This window comes from Populus euphratica, unplaced genomic scaffold, assembly GCF_000495115.2.
Source record: "Populus euphratica unplaced genomic scaffold, PopEup_1.0 scaffold53.1, whole genome shotgun sequence".
Lineage (NCBI taxonomy): Eukaryota > Viridiplantae > Streptophyta > Magnoliopsida > Malpighiales > Salicaceae > Populus > Populus euphratica.
The window spans coordinates 869,045-877,267 of NW_011499934.1; the positions used below are offsets into that span (position 1 = coordinate 869,045).

General features: G+C 32.5%; 1 long non-coding RNA gene and 1 other non-coding gene across 4 annotated transcripts; one reads left to right on the forward strand and one right to left on the reverse strand.

Annotated features, from left to right (window-relative positions):
- Nucleotides 1-4,052: 4,052 nt before the first annotated feature.
- On the forward strand, nucleotides 4,053-4,134 carry TRNAS-GCU (transfer RNA serine (anticodon GCU)). Its single transcript has one exon. It is a non-coding gene; the product is annotated as a tRNA-Ser (tRNA).
- An 827-nt stretch (nucleotides 4,135-4,961) lies between these two features.
- On the reverse strand, nucleotides 4,962-6,436 carry LOC105136367 (uncharacterized). 3 transcript variants are annotated; one of them, XR_844329.1, is made up of 3 exons: nucleotides 6,314-6,436; nucleotides 5,448-6,107; nucleotides 4,962-5,358 (listed from the first exon to the last, which is right to left on the reverse strand). It is a non-coding gene; the product is annotated as an uncharacterized LOC105136367 (long non-coding RNA). The 3 variants fall into 3 exon arrangements; XR_844330.1 differs by having other exon boundaries at nucleotides 5,448-6,109; XR_844331.1 differs by having other exon boundaries at nucleotides 5,448-6,056; nucleotides 6,314-6,434.
- Nucleotides 6,437-8,223: the final 1,787 nt, after the last annotated feature.

An 8,223-nucleotide genomic window follows, 5' to 3' on the forward strand; every position in this document is an offset into this window, starting at 1 on the left:
TCATTTCAAGATAATGATAGCATGCTTTTTAATCAATAATGTTATAGATTAATAATTTGTATAATTTTAGGCTTTATCTAGTTATATTGATGCTTGCTTCTCATTGTTTTTTCATGTAGAATTGTGTACAAGCTATCGATGAAACATATCTATGAGTATGTGTATCTACAAAAAATTAAATATTATTTATTGATATAAAAAATGTACCGATACAAAATATAATGATTGCATATAGTTTTGACATGCAATTCACTTTTATTTTGAATAAATAAAAGGATGGTAAATATAATATGTATATTTTTCTTGAGGTTATTAATAATCTAATATTAAATTTTTTAAGCTAGAAGGTATTAACAAACCAAAACATGTAATGTTATTTATTTTATGAAAATTTAATGTTATTATAATTATTGGGTAATAAATAATAACCTAAGAATATGTTATCCCGGGGAAAAACTATATAATATTTTGAGATGTCCTAACAAATATGACCTTTTATGTTTATATAAAGGAGAAAGATATAATTTGTAAAACTTTTCCAGGTAAAGATAACCATGAGCTCAGGAATAAACTTTCAATTGTATTCACTTTTCAATACTTTCTGTGATATATTTGGAGTGAGGGAAAAAAATTAAATTTTTTTATAGAATATGTCTTTGTTTCTTACAAAGTAAAAGTTCTAATTATAATAATATCTATAAACACTACCTAACTATATTAAAAATAAGTTATATGATGATGTGAAATTTATGAAATTTAGTCATTATCTTGATTTTATTTCTATAAATTTCTTAACCAATGTATTTCTATATTCACAAACCCATGAAAACTAAAATCCTTCCTGTATAAATTATGTTCATGATTGAATTATAGTAAATTTAATACAATAATAACAAAACCGATGTTGTGGTTGGCATGGTTGTCTTTATAATATATTAATAATAAAGTAAACATTAATGTAAATGCATTAATGTTCTCTCTCCTTCCTTCCATCTTTCTTTTTATATATTATGTAAGTGGGGTCTATATAGCTACCTAACACTAAAAAGGTTTGATTAGATGGATAAGAGAATGGCAGACAAAAGGAAGCTCGATCTTCCCAAAGGCAGAGAGCAAATCTATAAATGAGACATATAACAAAACCGTGCTTGTTTTGTCCTAAATAAAGAATCCGCTGCCCCATCCTCTCGCAGCCCAGCAGAGATACATCTCTGAATCTTGAAAAAGAGATTAACAAATGAAAATGAAAGAAACAATCCCCTTCCTTACGAGGTGATGAAGTCACAAACCATGGAAAGAGTTGCTAAGAAATTCTTATGGGGAGAAGGAAAGCACCTCCTGCTGCTAGAGCCTTGAAGGAATATCGAGGAGCACTTGTGGGAGCATGAGCATAGTCTTGTAAAAATTAAAACATTTCCATCAAAATTACATGTATTGTCGCTCTTGAGACGAAGACATCTAACTATTTGTTGCATCAACAATAATAAAAATAAAAAAATAAAAAAAATCTCCACCTTGTTACGTTGGAAGCCTCATAGGGTATTTTTAAAGGTAAATTTCATTCTATCTCCCTGGTTTTATCCTCCTTTTCTTTTTCTCAAATTTAAATTCTATCCGATTCTATTTGGATCGCAAACGAGGATCAGCTGCACCACAGAGAGACGTCTGCCTGCATTAGCAAATATTTATATGGCTGCAGGCATATGCAAGAGTGGTGATGATGATACTATAGCACTCGGCCTTTCTTAATCAGATGAAGAACGAGTGAATTTGTGTAGGTTCTATTCAGTAATAGAAAACCTTTTTTTTTTTTCTAATGAAAATTGAGAAACTTGTTCATTTGTCAAGAAAGAAGATAATTTTTTCCATAAAAAAATAAGATAAGAAATACGTTAAGATTATAATTATTTTCCATAAAAATTAAAAACTGTATTAGTCATCTTAATAGTTATATTCATGATATTTAATTATAAAATATTAAATTGAAAATAACCACAAGAAAGTTATTTTTGTTAAATAAAAAAAGAAATTCTTTATATTAGATTTACAATAAAAAAAAACTTATGACACTAAGTGTATATATATATAAACAATTTTAATGTTTTGCATTGCCAAAAAAATGCTTGCATATAAAAGAAAAAACTTATACTTTTTATGTTTTTTATTTATTTGAAAAACAGTAAAAAAAAAACTGTTGGAAACCTCTAAAATATGTTTTCCAAACTCAGAACAAAAGAATACTAATTCTCTGTTTTTTAATTGTCGGTAAAAAATTAATTATTTGGTATAATACAATGTGAATATATAAAAAGTCAATAAGCATGTGACAAACAAAGGAACAACTCCTACTACTACTGTATCTAAAAAGATCTATCGACAGTAGAAGACTTCCGCGGCTTGTTGTACGAGACCTAGAATGCCATAATTAATGTTGTTTTTGTTTTTTTAATAAATAACATTAAAAACATTTAAGATATTAAACTCACTATTCAGGTTTTTTTTTTTCAAGTTTTGAATTTTACTTGTAATCTTTCAATATAAATATAAAATTTTTAGATTTTGATAATTTTCTTAACTCAAAATTTTAGAGATAAATTTTTTATTTACTTATATTTTTATTGACATTTTCTAATAAAAATTTAATCTTTAATATAAAAGCACCGTATTTTTAATTTAATTTCAAATATATGAATGCAATAAGCAGTTTCTAAAGGATCTTGAGCCCATTCACAAGTCAAACTAGCTTGATAATGCTCTTAGGCCTTCTCAAGCCTAAGCTCTACACCCTTCCACACACCTATTATACTGCATAAGCACATGCAACTACAATTATATTAGCTACTTCATTACAGTTTCTACGATAATCAGCCTTATTAATCAAATGAATTAATTAATAATTATGATGACAAAGAGACCCAATAGTGTATAAATGTGCGAAAAACGAGATTAATTGTGAGAATATCAAGAAATTTACTATTAAGAATGGTGGCAAAGGGCAGCAGAACAGTGGTGATGAAATATGCAAAGTAAAAAGAAAAAGAAAATGGCTGAGATTGAATGACAACAACAGTAGGGGTAGAAAATAAAGTGGGAAATCTAAACTGAAAATTACATACGGTGTTGAAGAGCTTGGTGGGGGAGTTTTTGATGACTTCCATTGATTGAATCTCTAAACCCAAACTCTCATTGGATGAAAATATGTTAGTGGAAGTCATCGCAACTCACTCTCTCTCCCCCAATCTTCCCAGAAATATCACTTATTCGTTCATCCCAAGATACGTAATTTGCGTTGGAAACATGATTTTCAGGAATAAGCAACATTCCGAATCATTTCAATGTAGAAATCATGTGTAAAGACAGAATCATAAAGCAGCCAGGCCTCTGCCTGTTTGTGCGTGGTGTTTCTGATACGCAGTATCAGAACGGTTTTACAAAAGAAACATGGCGTGAAGGAATCAGAACGTTCTCTTCTTGCTTCCCTTTCGTTTGCTTATGATTTGCACGCGGAGAAGATGCTTTCCCTCACCTTTATGCATGCAAAAACAAAACCATTAATTGGAAATTGGGAGTTGTCTTCAAAAGAAGAGGAAAATCATAATCATGCACTTTGGCACTAATCTAAACAGCACTAAACACCCTTTTCCTTTTCTCTTTTGTTCAAGCAATACAAGGTATACACTCCTCATTTGTCTGGGTTTAGCGAACAAGCACTGACCTTTTACATCATCAAGTAAAAAGCTTGTTGTTGAAAAAGATATTACAAACAATTTGTACTCAGTACACTGGGAATCAATCGCTAAGCTAATTTTTTATTTGATAAAACAAGTTTTTCGCTTTCGTCGAAGAGGATGAACAGGAAAGCAGAATGCGAAGGCCCATGTCATATGTAACAACAAGATATTTAACGGGTCAGACTTGAGCATTGTAGAAGCACAGACGCACTATGTATTTTCCTCGCATTTTATTTAAACTAAATTGCTTCGTTTCTACTGATTTTGGGGCGCTAGATTACATTAATTATATATCTAGGATGAAAGAACCTCGGTACCCCCGACGCTTTGGCCGAGTGGTTAAGGCGTGTGCCTGCTAAGTACATGGGGTTTCCCCGCGAGAGTTCGAATCTCTCAGGCGTCGGTTAAAGGTTTTTGTTTTTTAATCCCACAAGTTTGGGCTAAGAGGCCGCTTAAGATCCACAATGGGCCCAGAGTATTGGTTCCCTATAAAGAGATCAGACGCTACTATGAATGTTCATTTTCCCGCGAGAGTTCGAATCTCTCAGGCGTCGGTTAAAGTTTTTGTTTTTTAATCCCACAAGTTTGGGCTAAGAGGCCGCTTATGAAGATCCACGATGGGCCCAAAGTATTGGTTCTCTATAAAGAGACCAGACGCTACTATGGATGTTCAATTTCTCTTCTCAAAAGTTCGATGGCCACTCTTCAAAGTGTTGATATTCTCCCACCGAGTTGGCTCCTCTCAGGAATGATTCCTTTCCCTCGTAGAGGGCGGCTTAGCTTACCCTTTTTCCTTCCTTTTCTTCCCCCCCGAATTCTTGGTTTGATGAGCACGAGCCCTTGCTAACGGATGGACCTAGATCATCTAACGGAATCACACCATGCCTAAGCACTGATATTTCACTGTTAGACAGAGAGGGCACAACATGAAACAGGGAGCATGTTTGCCTGTGTTTTACCCAGAGAAACGTGTAATCTATAAAAAAGAATCTCACTCGCTTTAAGACAACAAACGTAGATAATTTGCTTTCAGAAACAACTGTCAGGATCTTAAAATACCCTGGTAAGCGCTATTCAATCATACAAGTATTAAATGATAACCAGGAATAAACATGTTTTATTCACACTCGGAAACTAGATGACGTTTGATAGAAGGCAGCTCTCATAAAGTGTCCACACTCTGTTCGTGGTGAACGTTTTACCAACTACATGGATGAACTTCACATTCTAGAACCAGAATCGATGATCAGCTGCAATAGCATGAATTAATCTATTTAGTACATCAAGAAGACTTTCCCATGAACATGCATGCGAGACATCAACAAACAAGAAAGGCATACCCGTCAAACAGTTTTATCCAAGAGGGAAACAAAAAAAAAAATAAAAAAAATCTTGCATCCACCCTAACAGACTGACTTTTTGATTGATACTATTAAAAATTGCGCCCAGTATGTGTGAAATTGTGAATTTTAATTAAAAAAAATAAGAGTATAAGTCGAACAAACATGAGGTAAAGCGCTTAGAAGTCAGGAATCCAGGTATTCTTCTTGACACCATTGAACACAAGCATGAATGGTGCTCCAAACGTTCTAGTGGCCATACTTCTGAAACTCCCACTCACTATTATCTGCAGAGACCACTAAAAAAATAAAAACAAACGAGAAAATCTTTAGGAGATAAGATGAAAAGAATCGAGGGAAGCTACAAGAAACATACCCAATGGGCACACTTGACGAGTCTTGAGCCATCGGCTGATGCAGTGAAAGTGAAATGCATGGTTACACACCCCTGTGGACATAACAGTGAAGCTTGCTTAAACATTAGGTGCTAATGCCAGTCTAATTTTACACCCTTGACATATTTTATAACTCAAAGACACAAGCATAAGAAACAAATTAAAAAGTATGCGAAGATAAACAAACAAACATAAACAAGGTCAACATCATTATTAAACAGCTCCAATTATAAATTATATACAATAACCAAAAACAATAAAAATAAAGATAAAAACATTCAGCATTCCAACTTAAACTACAACAATAACAATAATAATTGTGATAGTGGTGGTGGTAGAGAATCACTACCATTCCTTTAGAAGCAGCGACTAACCATTCTGAAGATGCTCAATAATATTTTTATTGTTGTCAAATCATAAGATCGTATGATTTTATAAGTTAATTTGTATCTACTTGCAAAATCAAACAACAAAATTAAAAACCAGTAAAATCGGACTTGACTTGTGCAAATTCGATAAAGTTGATAAAAAGTTAGTTCGAGTCAGCGATTTTACATAAAGTATAAATAGCTCCAAAATCCTTGTCCTTCCTCTCTGTTAAACTTAGACTACCAGCCGATCTTTCAAAATCCTTGTCCTTTCTCTTGGGTGATTTCTCCAACTAAGGTTGTATGTTTATGAGTATGGGTTGTGGTTGGCTCTTTGGAAACTGTTACAAATTAAAGGTATCTTATATTATTAGATATGTTATTATAAAACATGTTTTAGTTAAGGAGTTATTAATACTTCAAGTGCAAAATGATGACATAAAACCTTGATAAAAAATGTACTTTTAAGTACTAATCACCTCTCTATTAAACATCTTGTTTTGACATCAATCAGGTTAATGTTTCTTAAACTTCTTATTATATTGTCTTTTATTCTCTCTCTTTCTCCTTCCCTGTGTGAGTCTCTGCTCCTTCAATTCCAATTTCATGATCTTCTATATGAGACAGGACATAAATGAGTTAAGAATATTATCATTTTTGTTACTATCATTTCTACTATCAGACAGGTCATAAATAAGTTAAGAATACTCATTGAACATCTTCCAAGATTATTTGCAGACTGCCATTACAACAAACCTATTCTTGAAGCTTTACAAGAAAAACCAAGTGGATCTTCTTTTCCATCTACTTCTTCAGCAAAGGATAAAGGTAAAGAAAAGGTCTATGGAACAAAGAGAGATACAGACTCTCCTATAGGTATAAGACCAACAATTATTACTAGTCTTATATATATTCCACGGTGAGTTCTGTAAAAGAACAATTGTTAGAATATTTCATAGCTCATAACCATACAAAATTCACTAACAAAGTGATACAGGTTTTAAGTAAAATTGGTTCTGAAATAGAGGACGAACAAGATGAGGATATTAATGTCCTTGTATCCATTCCCCGAGAATAGAAAACTGAAGTCGACGTTAATGTTGATATTAATGAAGAACACACAAATGATGCTAAATCTTTAGTAGTAAGGACTGGTAGACCACCAAGGCTTACAAGACATCACAGTGCAACATATACTAGCAGAATGGCTAGTGGAGCAACTAGGTCTGGCAGGACTAGTGAATATAAAAGGTATAATATACCTATTGATTACATACCTCAGGTAAGATTCCCAGGTGACATGTTTGATTTAGACTGCGCTCTAAATAGACGAGAACTCTTAGAATGTTGGGAGAATACAATGAGACTGATCATCTAAATAGAAGATAACTTATGAGATGAATATAATCTCATTTTAACTCTTATTAAAAATAAGAAAATAGGTGGTGTTCGTCGATTTATCGAAGGAACAGATTGGCAACCACTTATGACTAGAACAGGATATGATTTTTTGAATACATTATACACTATCTTTTTAGGTGTTAATTATCTTACAGATGGAGATAGGGAGTGTGCTTGAGAACAAGAAGAAGCATAGTTATGGTTAGCCCATTTACAATTATGCAACCTCTGTGATCTCAATGCCCTTTATTGTGATTATGAGAAACATTTATTATTTATTCTTAGCCAATAATGGCCGGTATACATCGAAGCATTTGTTCAAAAAATTCCTTATGCAAGAACACAGGTTCTTGACAAATATAAGACTCTCCCTACTTTAACAAAACAGTTGCTTGCAGGAGCTTACAAATTAGTCATCGATTACATGAAGAACGTTTTCTGTGAAAAACAGGTAAAACTACAACTTAAGAAAATTAACCTCTGTTGCCCTAAGTTTGTAGGACTGGAAACAATGTATGGATGTAATACTCCTAAAGTATTGAAAAAATGGAAAAGACAATTGAAGAAAAAATTATGGAAATGGCAGACAAAGAAAAAGAGAAAGTATAAGCCGACAAAATACTTCCATAAAGGACGATCCCAGAAGCCTTATGATTAGTACTTAAAAGTGCATTTTATCAAGGTTTATATCATTATTGTGCACTTAAAGTATCAATAACTCCTTAACTAGAGCATGTTTTATAATAACAAGTCTGATAATATAAGATACCTTTAATTTATGGTAAATGCACATTTTAAATGCAGGTATTCTCATAATTCAAAGAATTTATTATTGTGATTAACTATTAGAAGTGAAAGGACAGAGAAAAGGCTAAGCTTATGAAGGAGATGCTGATTCACTTCAAATTCGAACACTGTTCAGTCATCGGATCATATCTAGAGCTATAGATCTTGGATTTCATATTAATTTATATGGTTGGAAAGATAA